Source organism: Lissotriton helveticus, chromosome 5_1, assembly GCF_964261635.1.
Source record: "Lissotriton helveticus chromosome 5_1, aLisHel1.1, whole genome shotgun sequence".
Classification (NCBI taxonomy): Eukaryota; Metazoa; Chordata; class Amphibia; order Caudata; family Salamandridae; genus Lissotriton; species Lissotriton helveticus.
Genome location: NC_136065.1, coordinates 419,713,754 through 419,740,934, shown reverse-complemented (window position 1 = coordinate 419,740,934; position 27,181 = coordinate 419,713,754).

The window sequence follows — 27,181 nt, the reverse complement described above, 5'->3', positions numbered from 1 at the left end:
TAGTGACTGATAGTCAGTATGGATATGGCGTAGTCCATGACTATGGCCAGCTCTTGTCTCAAAGAGGTTATTTAACTTCTGCGGGAACTCCTATCAGGAACGCAAAATTGATAAAAAGGCTGATCGACGGTATTCAGCTACCAGAGAAAATTGCTGTCGTGAAATGTTGAGCGCACAAAAAAGGTGACGATTACATGACAAAAGGAAATGCATATGCTGATGAAATCGCAAAATTCTGCGCAAAGAATAATATGTCAATCAATCAGGAAAAAGACAATGAACATGTTTTGAACTCACTTATGCTAACATCTGTAGTTGAGACATGGCAAGGAGTTAAAGATTTACAAGATGAGGCAGATGATGAGGAAAAAGATACATGGTTAAAAGCAGGTTGTAGACAGCGAGAGGAAGATGAGATTTGGGTTTACAAAGATGACAGACCAGTTATGCCAGATAGCATGATTGCTGACATGGCTCGAATGTATCATGGTCCAGGACATATTGGAAGAGATTCAATGATCAGATTATTTAGGCAAACATGGTACAATCCAAAGTTCAGACTAATTGCAGAATCTTTTTGTCAGAGATGCTTGATCTGCCAGCAGATCAACCCAAACAGAAAAACAGTTGTGAGCATGGGAACCATAGGACGGGAGGGTGGTCCTTTTACTAGATTTCAGATGGATTTCATTGACATGCCACCCCATAACAAATTAAGGTACGTTCTGGTGATAATCTGTCTGTTTTCAAGATGGGTGGAAGCGTTCCCAACTCGTCACAATGATTCAGTTACTGTGGCAAAATTGCTTTTAAGAGAAATCATACCTAGGTATGGATTTCCGGTGACGGTCGAGACTGATCGTGGAACACATTTTGAAAACAGATTGCTAAAATTGATTTGTGAAGCACTGAATATTAAGCAAAAGCTCCACTGTGCTTACAGACCAGAAGCATCAGGTGTTGTTGAGCAAGTGAATGGCACAATCAAAAATAGAATGGCCAAAATGTGTTTAGCTACAGGGATGAAGTGGACTGATGCACTTCCACTTGTTTTGATGTCTTTGAGAAGTACTCCTGATAAAAAGACAGGTTTAAGCCCCCACATGATACTCATGGGCAGAGTCATGAGACAAGCATTTGTACCAATTGGTAAACTTATGAGCATTAATGATAGCGTCATTTTGGAGTACTGCAAGAACCTTGCTGACGTGGTGACTTCTGTGTTCCATCAGGTGGGAACTGATGTGATTACCAAAGAGAAGGAACAAGCTCATGATCTGTTACCCGGAGACTGGGTGAGAACAAAAGTTCACCGGAGAAGAAACTGCCTAGTACCCAGGTGGCAGGAGGCAAGACAGGTGATACTTGTCACAACAAATGCAGTAAAGTGCAGAGGTTTGAAGAGATGGATTCATGCTAGTCACACCCTTCGTGTAGCACCACCTGAAAATCCTGACGAGGGTAATACTACAGCTGATTCAGATTCTGAAGAAGAACCTGAAAGAGATCCAGATCCTGAAGATCGACAAGAAGGTCGACATCTGGAAAATTCAATTGCGAATGAGGCGTTGAATGAAGATACTGAAGAAATTGTGATTCAAGACTCTGAAAATGATGAACATCTGCTAGAAAAAGAAGCAGAAGAAGAGTCTGATCAAGTGGTGATTCAAGATTAGGAGAGTATTGAAAAGCAGATTGGAAGCTCTGAAGGCAGGAACGGAAGTTCTGAAACTGGGAAGTTGGAAATAATTGAAGAAGAAGAAGAAGAAGACGAAATTCCGAGTACCAGTTATAAGGATGATGTTCCTAACAGAGTGAAACTGCTGAGTAAAGAAGTACCTGAATCTAGAATTCAAATCTCAGAAAGCGAGTCAGATGACAGTGATGATGAATCCAAACTGAGAAGTTCAAGGAAAAGAGCTTGGAGAGCAGAGTGTAACCTGACTGAACCAAAGAAGAAATTATCAAGAAAAGGAGATAATTGGCCAAATGAGAATGAGAATCTAAAATTCAAATTAGTGAACAGATCAAAGGAGCAGGTTAATGAAGTCTCAAGTCAAAAAGGAGACTTAGATAAGAAAAATCAAGCAGGAAAGAAAATAGAAGTGATTAGCAGTAGAGCAAAGAGAGTAGTAAACCCTAATCAAAAGTACAAGTCCCCTGAGTGGACGTACATTATAATCCCACCAGTAGTGGAAGTAAATAGCAGTAGTCAGGAGGATTTAAATGATACAAGTGACAATGATTGATTTTGTTCCAATATAAAGTTGAAATCTGTATTTGGCATAAGGCTGAAGAAATTGTGTTAGGTGACACAAGGTCGAAGAAATTGTGTTAGCTGGAAAAACACATTTGATGTAAGACGCAAGGTCGAAGAAAAGCTGTTAGAATGTAGGGTTTTCTTAAAAAAAAAAAAAAAAAACAGGGGGGTGTGTATAATAATTTTTGATTTTTTGATTTTTTTGTAAGGCTCTTGTTATAGAGTAAAGATGCCTTCTACTAATAATAATTCGAGATGTTCTATCTTAAGGAGATGTTGCAAAATTTCTTCTTTATGTGTGATTTTAATAATCCTGGTTTGGTTAATTTTAGCTGTTATTTTTCCTTTTGGTATTGACAAGGAAGAGTACAAAACTAATATGACTAGTAAAGTTGTGCATAAACAAGATAACCATGATGTAATAGGCAAGTCTAAAAGAGTTATTGAGCACAAACCAGAGATCCACCAAGATAGATCTTTTGGTGATTTTTCTAGTAATACTTTTTCAAGACTTTCATCTGAATATGTTAAAGTTATCGATGTGAAGGATTGTTACATTTGTGTGAAACTTCCTGCTTCTGTTTCTGAGGGGGTTACCTATAATATGCTTCCCCTTACATATGGCATCACTTGCAGTGTAATAGCTAGTTTATTTTATCAGTCACGTCGCTTAGAGTATTATTACTCCAACTATGATGACATTTTTGCAAACTTAAAGGTTGATAAAAGCTTGAACAAACATAAACATGCTAAACAGATGAGGGAATTTTTCATTGTAACTAATTAACTTACTTTGGAGTATGCTTTTAGAAATAATTTAACTTGTAAATTGAGAACGGAAGGGAAATCTTTCTTAAACTTAGTTGAAGAGAGAAGAGCAATTTATAAACGAAACGAGATGCTGAAACAAACCAAATCTAAGTTTTGGCAGATTGAGGACGAGAAGCTTAATGGTAGAACTGAAAATGTTGCTATTCACATAGATAAACCTGTTAGTGGAAAGCTTTGTATTAGAAGAGATAATACTCAATTTGTTAATTACTTTGTTGGTGCTAGTCAGTGTGAAGACAAATTTTGGGTGGATGGGGATTTAAAGGTGGTAAAGATCCAATTTTTTGTGGAATTTATTTTGTGTGCGGAAACAAGGCCTACTACAATCTCCCAGACCACTGGTATGGGACCTGTTATGTTGGTCTAGTTTTTCCCAAAAAATTTCATGTAGAAATGTAAAGGGTTCATTTGAAATTAGCAATCATCTGAGTAGATTCAGAAGGGAAAGTTTTTCAGAAATTTTGGGAGATATTTTTGGTGCAGTAATACCTTAGGTGGGTATAACCCTGAATACGGTTAAAATCAGAAAAATGTCTACAATTGTTGACAGATTGTCTACTGATACCGCAAGTGGATTCCAATTACTTAATACTGAACTTATTGCCATGAGATCGATGGTTATGCAGAACCGTCTTGCACTTGACATTCTATTAGCTAAAGAGGGAGGAGTTTGTGGAATTTTACATGTCCAGCATTGCTGTACATATATTCCAGATAAGAGTCAAAACATTGCGATGTATATCAAAAACATTACAGAATTACATTCAGAAATTGTACCTTTAGAAGATGAAGATTTTTCGGAACGTTCGAGCAAAAGATTTGCAGCAATCAAAAACTAGTTTCAAGAGATTCGTAGTTCAATTTTAGGCAAAATATATTGTCCTTTATTTGTTATAGTCTTTGTGATATTTTTGTTAAAAATTAGTTGCATGTTACACAAAAGAAAGAAGTATCTTAGGGAGAAGAAAAAAATTTACAAGCTTAGAAAAGAGCAAGAAAAAGAAATAGAATTAGAAGAGCTTCGTAGGTCACAATATGAGAGTTACAAACAAACAGCTGAATCGAAAGTTTAGAAATACTAATACTGTGATTGTCCAAAACATGTTCAAGGGTTATAACATTGTTGCTAAAATTTTGGGTGTAGTTTGGTGATTTTGAAATCACCAGATGAGGGAGTTGATGGAGCGAGGTTCAGAATGATATTTTGTTCTGGCTCGCAAAGTAAAACTTCCATAAAACATGTAACCGTATTAACTAGTATGTGAAGAAAAGTTCTAATCAACTTAGTTTTTAAAAATGCATTTACATCAGAAACACGAGGGACTAACTCATGTGGTCTTTGTTGCAAAAGCAAGTGTGTATAAAACAATAAACTAACCTTGTCTATTGTCTTTGTCAGTATTAAATGCGGCTGTCTAACTAATGGCATGTGCTTATTATGTGTGCATATGTTATGTCTTTACGTCTTTTCTGTGGCAAAAGTTCGTGGAGGATTCTGCGGCCTAAAAGAAGAAGGTAGATAAAACGCTGCTTTGTGTGCTTAGCCAGGTAACATAAATGAATGGGTTAATAATTAGCAAAGGGGGTGGGTAACGGAATGGGTCTCAATTCTCTATTTAATTGATGTTTTGTGTTTGTTTAAATAATAGTTTTCGATTGAGGCCTAAAGGCACATTGAAAAGATGGCGTTTTCGATTCCTGTCCAGAAAGAGCCTTGCATGGAAGTGGAAACTTTTACCACGTTGACAAGTTTTTGCAAATTCAAACAAACTGTGCTAAACGTGCTCTTGGAGAGAAAGATTCAAGGACAGGAAGCGGCAGTTTTGCCAAGCCAAGGAAGTCATGTACTGTAGCTCAAATGAAGGTAACATTTTTAAGGAAGCTGCGTGACTTGAAAATAAGGGACAATGGACTCTAAGAAAAGCCCGATCTAGGCTTGGAGAATGATGATGACACCATATGAGCTAACATAAGTCAGCCAATGAGGACACTGGATGGCAAACAAATGTGTTCATTTTAGAGACGATTAGCTAGTTAGAAAGGTATAAAACCTGGCCCCATGGGCAGGAGGGCGCTTCTCGCTTTCCGATTCCTGAAGGGCGTGACGTGCTGTTGGACTCTTTGGCGCACTTAAGGATAGCAGACTTTATTGATTTTCCTTTTAGGTGGAGCGAGTTTTAGACACGGAAATAGAATCTAGGGAATGGAAACAGTTAATTTCTAATTCATGCTAATTGATTTGCCTTTGAAGTGTCAGTCCAATATGTTTTCTTCTTAATAAAGCTGCTTGCATTATTGCTAATAAAATAAAGATTCTTTAAAAATGCTCTTTCTTTGAATAATAAAGTTAATAAAATTAGATTTTGAAACGACAAGCTGGTCTTGTTTATTCATGGTCTAATTACCATCAGCTGATCCATTTACCTAAGTGACTTAATTAAAATGATAAATGATTAAAACCATGGTAAGAAATGATAAATTGGATATAAATATGTAAATAGTTTGTGAATAGTTCTGTTTAATTAGGTCACATGATTCAGCCGCCCAAAAATTGTCTCATTGGTTTATGGGCCTTTGTGAAGTGATTTATGATTAATGGTGAGTATTGTGGAGTTGGGTAGCGTTGGTGAGACAGTTTTTTCTTAGGGGCGCTGGATCACTGGCATTTTATTTTCTAATTTGTTGTAACAGCAGTTGCATATAACTTGATCAATGCACAAGTCAAAACATTCTTCTTCACATAACATTATTCATGACAATCACTAAGCAGTTGCTAAAATTAGACTGCCATTGTGTCCATTACCAATAGATACATAGGATTTCTAGCTATGCAAGTTAGGAAAGCTGTAAATGGTTAAAAGTCTGCTTGAAAAGTTGTATAAGTTGGTATACCTTTTTAGTTTGTCTTTAGATCACTTTTTGCTTATTAAACAGGGCACACTTCCATGATGCCTGCCTAGATAAGAGATCTCCGCTCCCGGAACTGAAAGGTGAAGCAGCTCTGACAATATTTGTCCACGGTTATAATAGACTCTATAGTTTTTAAGTTAGAGTCATCAGCTGCACCACACATGTCAGACTACACATAGAAATACAGACATACCCGAGACATAGTAGAAGTCAGACATTCAAACTTGACTGAATATGCATTCAGTTTGAAGCACACACAACACTATCTATGGCCTACGTGGAGTGTGCCTTTGCAGGAACGTGTATGAACTACATTGCTAAGCATCTTTTGAACTTCAGTTTCATTAGAGAGTTAGAGCTCGCAATACTAGGCCTAAGCCAAAATGAAATGCTGACTCCTCTCATACCACGCTAATTAGTTTTAGCATTTTATAGACACCTCAATGTCTGTGTCAGGGCCTATTCAGTGGTACACCAACACATGCAAAGAAGCCTATAGGTACTATACTAACTCTGTTTCTCATCACATGCTCTGTAAGTGTGTGTAGAAGAAGCAGCATTGATCACTTTCTGCTTATTATACAGGGCAGCTTGGTATGAAGATGTATATTTAAATGCTTCCATGAGGCATGCTTAGCAAAGAGCTCTGGTCTTCTGAGACTGAAAAGTGAAGTAAAACTGACAATATTTGCTCAGGGGTGTAATAGACGACATGGTTCTTAAATTAGGATCATCAGCTGCACCACATCTGTCAGACTACATGGAGAAGTACAGATGTGGCTGAGACATAGTAGCAGTCAGACATTTCAACTTGAGAGTATACACTTTCAGTTTCAAGCACACACATCACTCTCTATGGCCTACTTGCTGAGTATCATTGCGGAGAGTTATATGTTCTAGGATACTGATTCATACACATGGCAACATGTTTTAACCCCTTCGATGCTGATGACAAAGCCAGCTCGTCATCAACGTTACCTGCGGTGCGCGGATGACGAGCTGGCTTTGTCATGATCAAGCCATTTTTGAAATTCCCGTGTACAGCGGGAAACCGCGGTAGCACGGTAGCGGTTAAACCTCACATTTCTCTACCACTTCACAACTTTTAAAAGTAGTTTATATCATAGTTAAAATATTAATTACAATCACTTAAGCACTCCGATGCCATAGATCACACTCCGTGCACATTTACAACTTACCTGAAAAATCCTGTCTAGAGTCTGAAATTATCAGAAATTCTTAGATCATTTTCTTTTCTACACAACAAGTGTAATGTACTACTTTCAATAAGTAAGATCCAGTAATAGCAAATTTTTCCTCTTATTTTCCACAGAAATTAATGTAACACATCAAAATATTTCCTTAATTTTTTCAAAATCTAAAACCACTTTTATTTGGATGGTAATATTAACCAAGTATGGGCGAATTTTGCGGATCTGCGGTCCGCGAATTCGCATGAATTCGCAAAAAAATCAGCGAATTTGCAGATTTTCCCGTGAACTCGCGGATTTTTTTGCGATTTGCACTGGAGTACTTTCTACTGGCTAATCCAGTAAGTGCTACCTCGTTGGGTAAATGTATAGTGCTTTTCCTACACTGCAGCTGCGTGAAGGGCCCGATGATTTGTCTCCACTGACCATGTGTGCCTGTAACTTTGCCGCCGCGCCCAAAAGGCGCCGAGGTCCCTTGAGTGAGCTGTCCATCATAGTTGGGAAAGGGCGGGAAGCGTTTGATACCGCTAGTGTGTGGTGCGGGACCAAACGGGCGGGGATTTTATGTTTGTCACCATGCCTCTTGTGTATAAAGTGTCAGAGAGTGAGCAGGGCAGCAGGTGAAGAGAAAGCAGCCTCCTGGTCACAGGAACTACATGGGGATTGCGCTCGAGAAACTCATGGATTCAAAGACCTCCCTCAAATATTACAGCTAATTTTCGACGGCAGATATGGGGTTAAAGCACACTTGCCCAGCCTCAACCGTGCTCCCTAATGTTTTGGGCTGATTACAACGTTACTGAATTTGAGCTTCAACTCGAGCACCTGCTCTATTTATATCTGTAAGTGCTTCCTGTTGAGGTTTAATTTTTGTGTAAGGAGCCTCGTGCCAGAATGAATCCTGCCCTGCATAGTTATCAACGAAGACGCCACGTTTTGTGCAATACCTCTACTCAACTGGAGTACTTTCTACTGGCTAATCAGTAAGTGCTACCTGGTTGGGTAAACGTATAGTGCTTTTCCTACACTACAGCTGCATAAAGGGCCAGAAGATTTTCCTCCAGTGACCGTGTGTGCCTGTAACTTTGGTCCCTTGAGAGAGCTGGCCATCATAAAAAAAAAAAATCCGCCCGCGAGCAAATTTGCGAATTTTGCGGCAATTTCGTGAGATTTGAGGATCGCGAAATTGCCAAAAATCCACAAATTTCGCGAGCGGAACGGATTTTTGGCCCATACTTAATATTAACCCTTCATTAGTCTCTTCTGAAGAAGCTCAATCTGGTTTTGTAACTTATTGGAGTTGCGACCCTATCGCAATGGTTAGAGTGACCCTCCAGCACAACATTGCAGTGGTGTCCCGAATCCTTACGGGAGTTTAAAAAGACATTTCCAATAAATTGCTATCATTTTTTAATACCATATCAATTTGAAATGTAATACTGAATAGGGAAAATTCACTTTTCAAATTTATAAGAAATACAACATATTTCAATTTATATTTTAAAAGCACACAGTACTTGAAACCCTTCCCCACACTGCTTTACCTTAGTTTCCATAGCAACAATTTTTGAAACACTCAACTGTACTAATAAGTCGAAAGTTCACCATGTTTTTAACTGTAGCACACCAGCTTCCAATTTAACAGTATCAGGTGTGGTTGACTACTTCAAAATATTACCTTATCCAGTGTATTGTCTCTTTCAATGTTTTTTCCACAACCAATCACAAAAATACATATTTTACAAATTAAGATGCAACTTTTTTTAAAGTAGGCAAAGTATATGAACACCCAATGACTTATCTCCTTCTCTTAAACCACATTATATCTACCCTTTTTGAAGCCTTTCATTATACTAACTGTCATATTCAGCTACATATGTCTTCTGATTCCTACAACACCTGCCTTCAAAATGTTTACAGTATGGATTGTAGGTCACAGCTATATTTTCTAGGGCAAAATGTATGCTTGAGACAGAGGTATTGACAAAGACTTGGGTTTGATTATTTTTTGGATATTAAATGGCTTGTGCAGAAAGGATTAAAGTGGCACCAACTACTGCCTTTGCTTAGAAGCATATTGAATTTCCAATGCCTGACCTCATGATTGTGCACTGTGGTGGAAATCACATAGGCACACTGACTGGGGTAGGGCTGGAAATGCTAATGAAGGAAACCTTTTCACAACTGATGTCGCTTTTCCCCACACTGTCTTTGTTTGCTTTAATATATGCCAAAGACAGAAATGGTAGTGGTCAAATCAGTTCTGTCCAAAGATTGAAAAAGTCAGGAAGCATGTTAATAAAGCTATTTCTGCTTACCTCAGAGAACATAACATGGGCTCAATTTACAACAACCACCTGCATTTTGACATGTATAAAATCTATAGAAGTGATGGAGTTCAGATGAAGGGACTAGAGTGTTTTCCAGCAACTTGAAACTATGAATATGCACTTACATGTAGCTGCAACAAAGTCATAAAAAACACAGAGGCTCTTCTTAACCCAAAATAGGTCTGCAACACCTCCTGTACGAACTGGCTGAATATACAAGGCTGAACCTTCTCGAAATAAACACCCAAAAAACAAAGATCATGGTAATAACTCGTCAACGCAAAGCACCACCGCTTTTTTTCCTAGACAACAAGAAACTGGAGGTAGTGGATAGCTATAAGTACCTGGGAATACAACTGGACAGACGCCTTAACTTCTCCCAGCATTTCGATGCCATCGAAAAAAAGGGAACGGCCCTGTTACATGCATTTAATAGCATTTCCAAGCAGCTAAAAGGCCCTCTGTTTAATCCACTCCTGACAGTCATTAAAGCCAAGCTTCTCCCTACTATAGCCTACGGCAGTGTGTTACATCATGGGAAAAGTGCACAGCTTTTAGACAAAATTCAAACTAGAGTCTACAAGCGGCTATTCAGTTTACCGGGTAATGCCTCTCCGGCACAAGTCCGACTAGAGTTTGGTCTACAATCTCAAGAACTGCAACAAAAATACAAGACCATTAAATTCTGGTACATTGTCTGGATGCACAGGGAAACAGAAATCAACTCTGCCACGTGGGAGGCCATGCAAAACAGTCCTAACTCCCAGTACACCAAGTTTTTGAAATTATCCCTTGCCACCACTGAACTTACTTCGTTATGGCAAACTAAACTCCCCGTACCTTCATTCAAGCAAGTTGTCAAAAAGGTGGCAAACAGGCACTCGCTGATCAACGACAAGTCAATTCTAAGTCACCGTGCGCATGCCTGGATGATAATTCAATCATATAATACGTCCAAACCTGCACCCTACCTTGGCCTCTCCTTTTCACCATATGTCAAACTGAAATACCTCAGCTTAAGGATGGGTAACCTGCCAACAAATGCAGAACAACCAGACTGGAGGAAATTAGACTCCAAGGAGTGTAAATTATGCGGGGCCGCAAGACAAGACTTCATCCACCTATTTTGTATTTGTCCAGCGCTGGACAAGGAACGTCGTCACTGGTTAAAGGCAAAGTATAATGAACATGGAATACGTACTTGTCGCTCAGCCATTATACAAGTCCTGTGTACAGCTGATCCACAATTTATCTGTAGATCAGTTAGGTTTGTTCTGAAGTTCCAGAACAAAAAGAAGTGTCACGGTAGAGCCTGAAAATTCGGACAAGTCTGTAACATAACGAAGCTATAAGAACTCGACATGTGCAACCATGTAAGAAGATTATAAGGTAATAAAAAGAAGTAACAAGAACTTTGCACCCACAATCACTCAAGAAGTCAGATAAGGGATCTATTTAAATCGAGAATAAGCCTGTGAAAAAAGTGACATTTTATCCTTAGAACTATCACAAAGTCGGATTATGCATTTCAGTGATAATCTCTCCAACATGTATTCTATCAGTATTTTTATATTCAAATTTTGCACGCATATTAACTGATGTATTTTTACTTTTTGTAATGGTTTTTATTAACTATACAATAAAAAACTAACCACAACCACAGAGGCTCTTCTTAACCCAATACTGCAAAGTATTATTCTATAAACTATATTCCTCAAAAATATTTTCTGGATTCGCTACCCCGCCGTAGATCCGCAAAGCAAAAGCACAAACTCAATGCAAAACAACACATTTTGCATTTTTAACTATAATTTTAACTTTATACATGTTAAAATATTTTTCTAGCTAGTTTTTTAAATGTAGACATGTGAATGTAACTGTGCACTTCACTCTGAGTAGCTCTATTATATGCTTCACAAGTGTCTGAGTAGATCTGTGACAGAATGCATCAGACTCTGAGTGGGTCTCTGACTAGGTTCATCAGTGTCTAAGTGGAATTGTAAAGGAATGAATCAGTGCTGTGTCAGCGACTGAAGGGTTAGTGCATCCTTGTCTGAGTGGGTATGTGAGTGAGTGTATCAGTGTCCAAGTAGCTTTGTGAGTGGGTGAACCATTGTCTAAATGAGTTTCTTAGTGGATGAATCAGTGTCTCACTGACTCTGTGACTAGGTGCACCACTGTCTGACGACATCTCTAAGTGGGTGTATGAATATATGCATAGGTTAGTGAGTGACCGTTTCAGTGTCTGAGTGAATATGCTAGTACATGCACCAGTGTCTGAGTTGGTCTGAGAGTGTGTGCATCACTGTCTAACTTGTTCTGTGAGTGATTGTATCGGTATCTGAGTGGGTCAGTGGCAGGGTATGTTAGTGTCTCAGTGGCTTTGTGAGTAGGTGCATCAGTGTCTGAATGGTTCTGTGACTGGGTGTGTCACTGTGCAAGTAAATCTGTGAGTGGATGTGTCTGTGTCAGTTACTGGATATGTTAGATCCTAAGAAGATCTGTGAGAGGATGCTTCAGTGTCTGAATAACTGTGACTGGTTGCATAACTGTCTGTGTAGATGTATGACTGGATGCATCAATGTCTGAATGGATCTTTAAGTGGCTGCATCTATGTCTGATTGGGTTTCTCAATGGGTGCATCAGTCTCTGACTGGATCTATAAGTGGGTGGAATAGTTTCTAAGAGAGCTTGTGAATGGATGTGTTAGTGTCTGAGAAGGTCTGTGAATGGCTGTGTCAGTATCCGAGTAGGTCTATGAGAGCTTATTTGAATCTCTCACTGGGTCTGTCAATGGTTACATCACTGTCTCAGTAAGTATGTCAGTGTCTTAGGGTGTGTGTGAGTAGATATGTAAATCGGTGCAGTAGTGTGTCAGTGAATCTTGCACTGACTTCATCAGTAACTGAATAGGACTGTGAAAGGGTGCATCAGTGGCTGTCTGTCCATGAATGGGCATATTAGTGTTTAAGTGGGTCTGTAAGTCGGTACATCAATATCTGAGTTGGTTTGTCAGTGGGTGCATCAGAGTCAAAGTGGGTGTATGAGTGTCTAACTTGGTGTGTGAATGACTGCATTAGTATCTGAGTGGGCTTCGGACTACCTACATCAGTCACTCAGTGAGTCTTTGAAAGATTGCGTCAGTGTCTATGTGGATCTCTTGGTGGGTGCATCAGTGTGTGAGTGGGTTTGTCAGTGGGTGTTTTAGTGTCTGAGTGGATTGATGAGCGGAAGCATAGTGTCTGTGTGGGTTAGTGAGTGAATGTGTCAGTTTCTAAGTAGGTCTGGAAGCGGGTGCATCAGTGTCTACAAGGGGGTGTATTACTATCTGATTAGATCGGTAAGCGGGTGCATTAGTGTCTCATTGGCTCTGTGAGTGGGTACATAAGTCTATGAATTAGCCTGTGAGCATGTGTGTGACTGTATAAATGTATGAGTTGATATATTATTGAGTAAATTAGTTTTTGAAATATTTTGTATTCATTTATTTTGGGTAGATTCACGACTACACTGTGAAGTTACATGGGGGCTGCGCTCAGCGCCACGATGGGGTAGCGAATTGAGAAAAAAATAGTATTATTGGGAGAGAGGGATCATATGACCCCCTTCTGTGGACCGATTGTTGGCCTCCAAGGACCCCATCCCCCCAGGGTCAGGCATTCATATATTTTTTTTTAATGGGGAGGGAGCCTGCTCCCCGGGCCAACTTTGGTCCTGGGAACTTTTCCCCTGGGGCCTGGCCTCTCCTTTATATACCTTGGGATGTCTGAAGGCCCCAACAGTCCCTGCCAGCCCCCGCCTCCTGCGGGACCCAGCATTTCTTTCCGGATCCAGAGAGCTGCTGACATATAGTTCCCTGAATCCCAAAGCAATGTGCCTATTTCCTGGCTTGCCTCACAGCGGGTAGGAAAACCTACACTACTCTGCTTATAGCAAATTAGAACATTTTTGCTGAAAGCAGAGAGTTTGCTTTGGCTTGGTGGGAGCGGTGCTCCCACCAAGCCATAGCAAACTGTAATGTCCACCCCGGGACATTGCTGGAGCAGAGCCATGTAGGGTTCCATGAGGCGAGCCCTGCGGCATTACTCCAATGTTAACTAAGCCCTGGGATATTGTGCCCTGGGAGGATGTGGTCCCAGGGACTGCAGGGGATGAGTGGGACCCCCAAATTACTAATGTAAAGTGCCCCAGGGAGATTTCACTCCCCGTGCAGTAGGGGAGACCATCTGCATTTAAATTTTTTAAAGAATGAATTTGCCCCAGGGAAGTGGCAGTCCCCGAGGCTGTGGGCAGGGGCAGGCACCCCATGCATTCCTAACGTTAAGTGCCCCGGGAACGTGGCAGTCCCGCACAACTCCTCCTATGTTTTCAGAATGCCCCCACCCGGGGCCTAATATTAACATAATGTGGGGGTCGCGGATCCTGCATGACTCTCATCAAAACCTTTTTTTTTTAAATGCTTTTCGAGCCCTGAAGGGTCCCTGTGTCACACCTCCATGAGGCCAATGGAGCCGGGTGTTTCTACCTTGCCCTTTTCTTTTTTTTAATGCTTTTTCTTGTGACTTGGCTGCAAACACTTCCTGGTTTGAAGCGTGGGAGCCAATAAGATCTCAGGCATGAGATCTGGAGGGATCGAGGATCCACCGCAGCCTCAGTAGTATATCTGAAAAATCTTCACATTTATCAATAAGAAGAGTGCTTTCTGGACCAAGAGCTACCTCACTGCCAGATATGGTGTAATTGCATTCAGCAGTTCTGGTTGTAGCTATGTCTAAAGATTCAAATGGAAATTAACATGGAGAAAAAGCATTTTGCCCCCCCTCCTTTTTCTCTGCACCTGGTTGATGGAACACCACAACATTTTCAAGACAACAGCTGAAGTGACTGGCTTATTAGTTTTAAACATTCCGCAAGGAATTGTCAAACAACGCCAAAGCTATAGGTAAATGAAGAAAACATTCTTCCTTTGGAAACTACATTCAAACTATAACTACCTACTGGCTATATATATAAAACTACTGATGGTTTCCAGTAGTTAGTTATAGTTAGGACCAAAATTTCCATGGAAAAAGCATTTTTTTGTTTTGCTAATTGCTTTGGCACCACTAGATGGATCTTTACAAAATATTCAAAAAACTTCCCTTTTTTGGTTCAACTGTTGTGTTGAAAGTTAGGGGTGATCTGTCAAGCGGGGAAGAGAAAAATGCGGGTCCCAAAACTTATTTTCCCCATGTCATGTCTATGTGAATTTTTCATTGTTTGAACATGACTACAGCCCGAATCGCTTAACAAAATTACACCAAATTAAGAAAAAAGCTATATGTTGGTCGAGAAAGTGTGCTTTATTGATTTGGAGTATATCCGTTAAGTAGTTCCAAAGATATTTACCTTCAAAAAATAAAGATATCCGGGAGCCCAATATCCTACTGAAATTTTTATTGGCTGCCAACACTTCATGCATGCGCCCCCCTCACTCATTGAACAAAAGCCCCCGGGTCTGAAAATGGACCAGGGAAGGGGGCCACGCAGACCACCTCGCTTATCAAAAAAGACATTTAAAAAAATAAACCTCAGGCAAGTGCCGGAGGTCACACCCCTTCACCACCACTCTGCAAATGCTCCTCCCTGCTCAGTGGTAGTTGGGGGATATAGTCCCCTTAGATGCTCAGAGTCCTTGGGGTCCAGGAACCCCTTCTGTTACCTCCATTAAGTCTTGGACAGCGGAATTGCTGTGAGTACTTGGAGGCCATGCCCCATTTCTATACCACTCTGCAAATTTTACTCTTGAGGACCTCGGGACTAAAGTGGACTTCGTTTGCAGAGTGGTGGAGAAAGGGGGCATGCCCTCTAACAATATCTTAGCAATCCCAATATGTGGGACAATTACCCCTCCTGTTACCTCCATTAAGTCTCACACAGTGGGATTGCTAAGGGGTCTTTGGAGGACACTTTCTCCACCAGGACAATACTGGTTGAGGTATGAAATCCACTTTAATCATTAGGGACCTTGGGAACCAACGGGCCCTCCTGGTACCTCCTGTAAGTCCTACACAGCAAGATTCCTGAGAGGTGGTCGGAAGCTCTGCCCCCTTTCTCCACCACTCCTCAAACACAACTACTACTGAAAAAAATATAAAAATTCACTGAAAAAAAACAAATGTTGCAAGGATGTTATAGTTAGGAGTTAGAATTTTTTTAAAACCTGAGAAATTCACTGATAAAATCAGACGTTACAGGGACGTTCTAGTTTGGCTCAGATTTCACTTGTGCAAAACAATAAAAGATTCTGCAGTTATAGTTACTTGAGCTAACTATAACTCATGCCCCTGCAATGCACTGCTTATGACCTCATCTATTACATCACTCATAACATCCCCATCGTGGGAGGTCTCTCAAAATATATCACTATGCTGATGACATCCTGCTCACTCTGCGGGATCTACACAACTCCCTTCCAGCTTTATAGATGGCTTTGAGGCCATGTCCAGATACAAGGTAACCTGGGACAAGTGTGAGGCCCTCCCGTTGTCGTCCTGCACCATAATGGCAGCATTCCACTGAAATCCCTTCCACTGGAAAATGTCTCAGCTTAAGTATTTGGTGTTCTTGTCCAACAGGGGCCTAACCAACTTGGGCACAGACAATCTGACCCCCCTCATCATGCAGATGAAATAGGACTTTGATAATTGGCCCCTACTGGGTTTTTCCATGTGGGGTAGGGCACAGGTGGTACGGATGGTCACGCTGCCTTGCTTTACCTACACTCCCGGATTTGAGCCTCTGTGTGGGGATACACCTGACCCCGACTAGCTGCAGCCAAACCTATGGTGCACCACTCCTGTGGCAGCTTGGGCTTACCGTCTGTGGAACACTGTTCTATGGCCCTACATCTTTCTCAACTCACCTATTTAATACCCGGTACCCCGGACCCTCCACAATGGGTTAGCACTGAACATTTGCTCCTTCCTCATGATGATGGACTCAGCCTTCTCCAAGTGGTCAATGCTCCCAAACCATCACACCCACATTTAGTGCTGCAGGACAGCCTGGCACCATGCCGTCGTCTCCTTGGAGTGGATCACCGACTACATAACAGGATGCTACTGTGGGGCAATGACAGCCTCCGCATTGACAGATGGACGCTTCGCTGGCTGCATTAGGTGGAAGCAGACATACATACCTTGGACGAGGTACACTTGATGGAGACCTGAAACCTTTCAATCACCTGAAGGAGGAATGTGACCTCCACACACAACAGGCCTAGCAAAGTCTGCAACTGCAACACAGCCTTCTGTCCTTACAACCCTCACTAGTGGAGAAATACTAAGCTCATGTGGGGCCGACATCGTGGCGTGATATAATGGGGCTTTACTGCATACTCACAAACCACGTCTTCTCACAACCCCTCTCCTGTAGCCTCCACACCAAGTGGCAAGACTGCCTTCAGATTACCATTGAGGAAGAGGACCAGCCCAAGGTTCTGGAAGCCCTGGAAAAAGGTGCCTGGGAAGCCCGATTGAAATTTTGCTTGTTCAAGATGCTGCATAAGTGGTATTGAATTCTGCAAATGTTGCAAAGGGCTGTCCACCTACCCCACTAGAACTACTGGAGATGTTTGGCTGCCCAATGCAACCTCACCTATATTATATGTGATTGCCCTTCAATCCAGTCCTTTGGGGCTTATGTAGAAGACAACCTGGGAGCATTGATGCCTCTCCAGCTCCCCTTTACTCCCACCGTTATCCTCCTACATTATCTCAGAGGCTCTCCTCATCTATCCCAATCCCAGTGAAGCCTCCTGCACATGGTACTGTCCAGAGCCAAGCTCAGCATCCTTCATCAGTGGCACTTGCCCACACCTCCTTCTCAGGAAGGCTGAATATGCACCTTACCTTGTGGGCATTTAAGGCCCACTTAGGTGCAACTTGATAATATTTAAAAGAGTTTTTAGACCTATGAAAAGGGGTTATTTTGACAGGTCAAATGTATAGTTTTTAAACTGAATAGACAGGTTGCACTGACAGGCCTGTAGTCATGTTTGCTCTATGAATGTATTGGGTAGCACAATGGGATCTGCAGTCCAAACAAATCATAAAATCATAAAAATAAATTTTCTAACAATAATAACAATAAGGCTTTTAACAATCAAAGCTTTTATACTTCAGGATTTGTTAAACAAATCACAATGTAAAATGAGAGGGCTACTGCCGTTGTCATTAATTTAATAATCAATAACGCAAGCCTACATGGCTTTAACATGAAAATAAATAAACATGACCATGTAGTCTGTATCTACAGAGACCTACCAAACATTATAGTTAGATTCAAGGTAATCATTGACATGAACCTTAAATCTGTCTCAGGAGATTACAAGCAGTTTCCAATATCACAAAAAGAGAAAAAAACACAGGTATTAAACCATGTTTTGTATCCGTCTGAGAGTTCATAAGGTAATTCTGCTTTCTATTGTATGTTTCACATATTTAAAAATGTAAAGCTTCTTCCTATGGTTTTCATCTTGGAGTTCACAGTGTAAAATCTCTTCCTATTGTATTTGCCAGAGAGTTCACCATGTAAAATCACATTCTGTTGCATTTGTCAACAAACCGCAATGAATACTCATTCTTTATGCATTTCTCAGGGAGTGCACAATGTATATTACATACCTTTGTTGGTTGCCAAAGAGTTCAAATGGCAAAGCACTTCCTGTTGAATTTTTGAGAGAGTTCATAGTGTAAAATGCCTAGCTACTCAAGGAGTCAAATTTCGCACTGTGAAAACCCATCATATTGGAGTTGTCAAAGTTGGCAGCCTCTTTCTTTACTGCATTTTTCAGAGAGTTTGCAATGTAGCCCCTTCCTATTGCATTTGTCACCACATTTAAAAATCAAAAAAGTCTATGGTCTTAAGCATTGCACGTAAACACGATCATGCAGTCTCCGTCAGGATGGACTTATCACATATTTTAGGCAGAACATATCAGAAGAAAGTGTCAATGGGCGGACTTGGGCAGGGTGCGACTCTTTTTTTCAGTAACACCAATTACAGAGGTATTAGCCGACTTTCTCGGTAGAGATCAGTTATTTGTCTACGTTTAACAAATACAGATTCTGTGAACAAAGTCACAGCAGTGCTAATTTTGAGTTTTTATGGTCCATGTTTGTGTGAGGTGAGACTCTGAAGAAGCTGTTACATTTTAAATTAATTTACTTAACATGGCCTGTGTTCTGTCAAAGAGCGCACAACCAGATATCGTGCAGCTTGGCTTGTATTCTTTGAATTGCTTGTTACTTGCAACGCATGCCGTTCATGCATGAAGTGTGTGCAAGCACGTTCAATGTAGGAACATTATTGGACAAGAATGCCAGGAAGGTGAGTGGTGTCATGTGATGCAACAATACCAACTCTGCACAACAGTGTCTTACGACATCAGATGACATTGCCTTTCCGGAGCATTTTCATTAGGTGTGCACAGTACAGTGCAATTTTACTTGCATGTATATACCACTTACCACCCCCGATGAGGCGTTGAATCGCCTTTTCAGTGAGTACCAATCTACTTCAAAAAGTATATTTTGGGATTTGAGGGGCAGATGTATCAACCGTTTTGCGACTCGCTCTGCGACTCGCAAATGGTTGTTTTGCATATTTTAGAATGTATCAAAAATTCGCAAATTAAGAAATCGCAAAGATTTGCGATTCCCTAATTTGCCATAGCATTTAAGGAATCGCAAATCTTGAGATTCCTTAAATGATATGTATGAAGCATTTTTTTATTGCGAATTTTTGTTAAGGAATCGCAAATTACCACCAACTTGTAGTTGATGGTAATTTGCGAAGTCCTCAAAAAACGCACAATTTTGCATTTTTAAAGGTGGAATGTGACGCACTCACATGCCCATGGGGCATGTATGTGCGCCATATGCACACACATGTACATTTCAGGGGTGCAGCAGGGTGTCTTTCAGACACCCTTGCACCCTTGAAATAATTCTCAAATTGTGATTAGCAAATTGCGAATTCGCAATTTGAGAATTAGTTCAAAATCATTCCTATGGGCCTCCTGGCCCATAGAAATGCATGGGAAATTATTCCTTATTTGCGAATTCGCAAAATGTGAATTCGCAAATAAGGAAGTGTAAATAATCGCAAAAAAATAGCGATTTTTTTAATACATTCCATTTTGCGATTTCTAAATAGCGATTCCTTAAAAATCGCTATTTAGGAATTGCAAAATTGAATATTGATACATCTGCCCCTAAGTAGTAGAATGACGTTTGAGATGAGTCAGAGAGTGGAGGTAGGGGGTATATTGAGATAGATATAGAGTGAGATATATGGTGGTGCATTGGAGTTTCTGAATTAGAAATAAATTAATACATAAAAAGATACATAAGTATATGGAATGTATATATGTATATGGAAGGTAACACATATAGATTTATGTTGTATTTAGTAATCTTTCAAGTCTTGCTGTACTTTAAGTTACTTTTTTGTAATTCAATAGTGAGGCAATTGTAAAGAAAGATTTATGATAAAGATTTACATTTTTATGCAGTGACATACATATGTCACTGCATAGAGTAATATAACTATAAGTAATATGTACATTTGTTAAGCAGAACTAATGAATAGCTATATATTTGCAAACATAATTATTATATACGTTTATACTAGGAAATACACATATGTAAGTACACATATGTAGTCCAAATAAATGCCTTTGTACACAGGGGTATGCTTTATATTTATGTCTGTGCTACTCAAACAAATGATGGATGGAAGGCTGAATAAATCATACATTCACACCCAGTCAAGAGATCTGGATTAAATCCATTGTTCTTTTGCTCACCATGCCACCCCAGTTTAGATCCAGCCATATGCACATCAGTCTGGACCCTGTGCCTCATGGGAACAGTCCAGGCTGAACTGCCAAACCCGGTCCTCCTGGACCAGAAACAAATATCCTGGGATCGGTTTCTGGGTATTACACTTCGTCAGCCAGGCTAGCTTGAATCCAGTGGCACAGTGAGCAAGGGACCCATGTCTGGGCATACCCATCCCACTTAGGATGAAACTGAAAAGTGCTATGCAAACAAATGATGGACGGAATGCTGAATAACTCATACATTCACCCCCAGTCAAGAGATCTGGGTTAAATCCTTTGTTCCTTTGCTCATGCCACCCCAGTTTAGACCCAGCCATATAGAAATCAGTCTGGACCAGTAGCGGCTCCCGGTAGAGTGCTACCGGGTGGTGACCTGGGGCGGGGGAGGGGCAGGGTGGGAGGTAGTAAACACCAGAATACGGATGAATGCAGGTAAGTTGACAATTAAATCAGTAAAATGAATTCCGTTGCGCGTGCTGCACCGCCAATTGCGATGCAGCACGTGCAACAAAATTCATTTTAGAGATTTAATTGTCAACTTACCTGTACCCATCTATATTCCAGTGTTTACTACCCCCACACTGCTCCTCCCCTGCCTCACATCACCGCCTGGTAGCACTCCCACCAGGAGCCGCTACAGGCCTGGACCCTGCGCCTCATGGGAACAGTCCAGAACAAATGCCAATCCAGGTCCTCCCTGGGGGTGAATGTTTGCATTGCCCAGCATTCGGTCCATCAATTGTTTCTTCTGCATATCTCACCCTAAGTGGGAAGGGTATGCCCAGACGTTGGTCCCGTGCTCACTACACCACTGGATTCAAGCTAGCCTGGCTGATGAAGGGTGATGCCCTGAAACCGATCGTAGGATGCTTGTTTCTGGTCCAGGGTAGACCTGGCTTGGCAGTTCGAGCTGGACTATTCCCACAAGGAACAGGGTCAAGACTGATTTGCAAATGGCTGGGTCCAAACTGGGGTGGTGTGGTGAGCAAAAACATTATGGATTAAACCTAGATCTCTGTGACTGGGGTTGAATGTTTGCAATGTCCAGCATTCCGTCCATCAATTGTTTCTTTTGCATATGTCACCCTAAGTGAGAAGGGTATGCCCAGACATGGGTCGTGTGCGCACTACACCACTGGATTCAAGGTAGCCTGGCTTATGATGGGTGATACCCTGTAACCGGTCCCAGGATTCTGGTTTCTGGTCCAGGGAGGACCTGGCTTGGCAGTTTGGGCTGGACATTTCCCACATGGAACAGGGTCAAGACTGATTTGCATATGGCTGGGTCCAAACTGGGGTGGTGTGGTGAGCAAAAGAATGATGGATTAAACTCAGATCTTTGTAACTGGGGGTGAATGTCTGCATTGTCCAGCATTCCGTCCATCAATTGTTTCTTTTGCATATGTCACCCTAAGTGGATTCAAGCTAGCCTGGCTGATGAAGGGTGATACCCTGAAACGGGTACCAGGATGCTTGTTTCCAGTCCAGGGAGTACCTGGCTTGGCAGTTCGGGCTGGAGTGTTTCCACAAAGAACAGGGTCAAGACTGATTTGCATATGGCTGATTTCAAACTGGGGTGATGTGGTGAGCAAAAGAATGATGGATTAAACCCAGATCTTTGTGACTGGGGGTGAATGTTTGCACTGTCCAGCAATCCGTCCATCAATTGATTCTTTTGCGTATATTTATGTCTGAGCATGGTGATTACGTGGGGAAGAGCCAACTCTTGAGAAGTCTTCTGAAGATAAAGTAGTTATCTGTGGATCCTATGTTTGGGGGTTCAGAGATCCATAGTTTGGCTGCTTGAAACAAGAAGGATGTACCACCTATGTTTTTCTTGTATGGTGGGATTTTGAGGCGAGGTGACAATGTAGAGCGAAGGTTCCTTTGATGAATGTATTTGTTGATTTCATTCTTGATAAAGAGCAGTCCTGTTCCATGTATCGCTTTATGGGTGATTCAAAGCAGCTTGAATGTGGATCTTCTGTCAGTCTGTAACCAATGTAGGGCCTTTAAGGAAGGGGAGATGTGGGCTTGTGGCTAAATATGTAAAAGTAGTCTGGCAGCAGAACTCTGAATCCACTGTAGTCTTTTCATACTTGTTAAAGATAATCCATGATAGAGGATATTGGCGTAATCAAGTTTAGACAGAACAAAAGAGATAGTAGCTTGGATCTTGTGTGGAAATCCCAGGTGGAGAAAGATGTGTTGCAGAGTTTTTATAGTAACAAAGCTTGATCTTGCTAGTTTGTTCACTTGGGCATTCAGTGATAACTTGGAGTCCATGGTAATTAGGAGGTTTCCTACTTCCTTTCATACTTTAGGCAGTGTTCCCAGAATGTGAAGTCAGACAGCGAGTGGGTCATAATTTTTCCAATCGCCACATCTGAGTATTTCCATTTTGGAAGCATTCAATTTGAGATGGCTCCATGTCATCCTCTGCTCCACAGCTCTGAGGCAACTGAAAAATTGTGAGTTTCCAATGTCTTTTATGGCCTTCTGGTTTAAGAAGTATTTGTGGGACATCTGCATAGTTATAGCATGTGAGGTGAAATTGATTGATCAGTGCCAGTAATGACCTCATGTAGAGGATGAAAAGAACGGGTGGACGATAGAGCCTTGAGTGCCCCCTGCTTTTCTGAAGTACAGTTTGAGCGAGAAAGGGGGACATCAGTTATGTTTGGAAGGTAGGAAGTGCAGAAGAGAGCAGTCCCCTCTATGCTGGCTTTATTGTGTCTTTGTATCAGAGAGTCATGGTCAACCGTGTCAAAGGCAGCTGAGAGGTGCATGAGAAGTAGTGCAGCAACCCATCCGGTCAACTGTGTTCTTAAAGTCATCCCAGATGGCAATGAGGGCAGATTCTCTGCCTCTTCCTGTACAGAATAATGCTTGGAGAGCTGAGAGTATGGAATTATGTTCAATGAATTGTGACATCTGGGTGAATGCTGCTCTTTCTATCAATTTGCACAGTAAAGGTCCATTTGCATTTGGTCTGTAGTTGTGGGAGTTAAGTGGGTCCATGTTTATTTTCTTTAGCAATTGGCGTATGCATGACTTTTCAATATTGTCCGGAAATATTCCCATAGTTAAAGAATTGTTGACGATTTTACTCACTGGTGTGACAGCAGAGGTAGTTAAAAGAATTTCCTTGAAGGTTTGTGGTGGACATGGGTCAGAAGGGCTGCTGGCAGGCTTGCTTCCTTTAACCAGGTCCATAAATTCATTGTGTCATATTTGTTGGAAGGACTGCAGAGGCTGGGTTAGCCTACTCTTGGGTGTTGTTTTTGGAAAAGGGTTAGTGCTGTTTTTTGTTTTTTTTCTTTTAAATAGGAATCCATCATGTCTGCTCTGGACGCTTATTGATTTGCCAGTTTATCTGTCAATTCTTGAGTAGTCAGGTGAGCTCCTTCTAGGCAATTTCTTATGAAATTTGGTGAGAACTTTTTAGAATTCTTTATTTGCACTGTTAGCATTTTAAATTCTTAGCTTTTTTTGGTGCAGACTTCTATACTCTTACATTTCTGTAGGTGAAGTGTGTCTTGATTGCTGTTTGTTTTGAGCCATGTATGTTGCACCTTTCTAATTTGCTGTTTTATCATTTTTAGGTCTATGTTCTCCAAGATGTCTTTTTTCTTTTGTTCTATTTTTTTGTTTTTAGTAGTATTTGATTATCAAAACCTTCCTGCAGCCTCTCAAATAGTTTTTGAACGGAATCTATTGTTTCTAAATCTGTGCTGGATGCTAGTTTCAAATTGAGTTTATGTTCCTTGGTCGATAGGTGGATGCATTTAAGATAGTTTTAGGTGTGTTGCTTTGAGTTGTTTTATGTTGGAAAGCAAGCAAATGGTGGTCTGATCATGTGACTGAAGGAATTTTCTGAAAGGTAACTTGTTCTGTATTTGTTAAAATGATAACTAGAATGCGTCCAGCAATGTGTGTGAGTTTGTGGATGATATGATACAGGTTCAATGCATCTAGGCCAGTGATGATTGGTTTTGGATAGGGCATATTCGGTTTGTCAAACCAAATGTTTAGGTCACCTAGAATGCATAGGTTGGAGTGTAGTGTAATGAGGTTTGAAACTGTGTCTAGAAGTGCGTCTGGGAATGTTTCATTGATAGGTGGAGGTCTGCAAAGGAGTAGGAAGATACAGGAGGAAGATGGTGTAGGGTTGCATCTGGTGAAGAGGGCCTCACAAGCTTGTATGGAGACATCATCAGTTTTAGTAAAAATGTAATGTTTGCTTGAATACAACAGTTAGGCCACCTCCTCTTTTGCCCATACAATCGTGTGTGATAGTTTGATAGCCTAGAGGAACTGCTTCATGCAACACTGGAGTCATGTCATCTCCCAAACATGAATTAGTTATGAAGAGTAAGTCGATTTGTGTGGCAGTGAGAACGTCGTAGATATGATGCCTGTTTTTTTAGAGTGATTGAGCATTTATTAGTAGGCAGTTTAGATAATGTGCTTTGGTGATGGTGTCACTTTGTTTTCCACAAATGTGAGCAGTGTTTTGTGGGCTTGTAGCAGGTGTAGTGGCTAGATGTGTTGTGGAGTGGAGTGTAAGGGTTGTATGATTGATGATAGCAAGTGAGTACTGGTCAATGGCAACACTTTATTGTTCTGCACTGCAGTGGATTTGCATATGATGCAAAATAGTCACAATGTAAGGTGTGTATGAAACAGGATCAGCAGATAAATTATTTATGATGTGGAGTTAACAGAATACTTATGACATTTGGAAGAATCAAACTATTTTGAAACACTTGCTGTTTTACCTTATTCTGTTAGTTCATATTTTATCTGTTAAATTGACGTGTTTTGCTAGTTATTTGTGCTGATAATGGCTGTTTCTGGAAGGTCCCAGCTACCAAAATTCTTATCTAATGCTGGTGAACCAATGTTGACTGACCAAGAGGGAAGAAACTCTTTGATTCATATCTGGCGGCTATTAGTGGGGAAACGTTTCTGGCATCCAGGAAACAGGGTGTGCTTTTGCACAATCTTGTGGTCAAATGTAGAAATATCTATGAGAACCTGGAATAAATCGATATAGGCAACACAGAGGGGGAACCGCAATGTTTTTGTGAGGTTCACTGCCAAAATATTAATAGCAAAAATATAGGTTACAAAAATATCGATTTAAAAATATAAATAAAATAGAATAATATATATATTTAATGCATGAAATATTAATATTATCTTTAACAAAATTAATGTAATGTACTCAAGCAACTGGTGACCACCCCCACCCACTACGCCGGACACACACTCGACCCAGTCTTCTCTTCCAGCAAGGACATCGCCTTCAGCCATGCCACGGGACTCCACTGGACGGACCACAGCTGCGTCCACTTCAGCTTCAGAAGGACCACGTTCCACCACCACCAGCAACAGGTTCCCCGCAGAAGCTGGAACAAGATCACTGCAGACCAGCTCGCCGCTTCCCTGAGCAAGAACCCTCCCACCAGCACAACGAACCCCAGCCAAGCGGCCACCAACCTCACGAAATGGATCAGCGTCTGCGCAGACGACCTCGCCCCTCTGAAGACCCCGCCGAGCAGACCCGGCAGCAAGAAATCCCCTTGGTTTAACGACGAACTCAAGAGCTCCAAGAAGAACTGCAGAGCACTCGAGAAAACCTGGCGCAGAGACCCAACACCGGACAACATGACTGCCCTCAAGCTCGCCACCCGAAAACACCACCAACTGATTCGCGCCACCAAGAAAACAGCATTCAAGGAAAGACTGGACAACAACGCACACAACAGCAAGGAACTCTTCAACACCGTGAAAGAGCTCTCCAACCCCAACGCCGGAAACAACGACATCACCACTTCGCAAGACCTCTGCAACTCCCTCGCCTCCTACTTCCACAACAAGATCGCGGACATACACAACAGCTTCAGCACCCAACCGACGCACGCCACGACCGAACCAGCGCCCCCCACCACCACCCTCCGCGCCTGGACCCAGATCAGCACCGAAGACACCATCCGCACGATGAACTCCATCCACTCCGGATCTCCGACCGACCCCTGCCCTCACAACGTCTTCAACAAGGCCGACGCTGTCATCGCACCCCACCTGCGGGACATCATCAACACCTCCTTCGACACCGCCACTTTCCCGGAGAGCTGGAAGCACGCCGAACTCAGCGCTCTACTTAAGAAACCATCAGCCGACCCCACCGACCTCAAGAACTACCGCCCATCTCGCTGCTCCCGTTTCCGGCAAAAGTCATCGAGAAGACCGTCAACAAGCAACTGGCCACCTTCCTCGAGACGAACGGCTCCCTCGACATCTCGCAGTCTGGCTTCCGGGCCAACCACAGCACCGAGACCGCCCTGATCGCAGCTACCGATGACATCCGAGCCCTGCTCGACAACGGAGAAACAGCGGCCCTCATCCTCCTGGACCTCTCCGCGGCCTTCGACACTGTCTGCCACCGTACCCTAGTACAGCGCCTCAGCAACGTCGGAATCCAGGAGAAGGCTCTGGAGTGGATCATCTCCTTCCTCGCCGGAAGGACACAGAGAGTCCGCCTCCCCCCGTTCAGCTCGGAGGCCACCAAAGTCATCTGCGGCGTTCCTCAAGGCTCTTCGCTCAGCCCAACACTCTTCAACGTCTACATGAGCCCCCTCGCAGCCATCGCACGCCAGCACAACCTCAACATCATCTCCTACGCCAACGACACCCAGCTGATCCTCTCCCTCACCAACGACCCCGCCACCGCCAGAGCCAACCT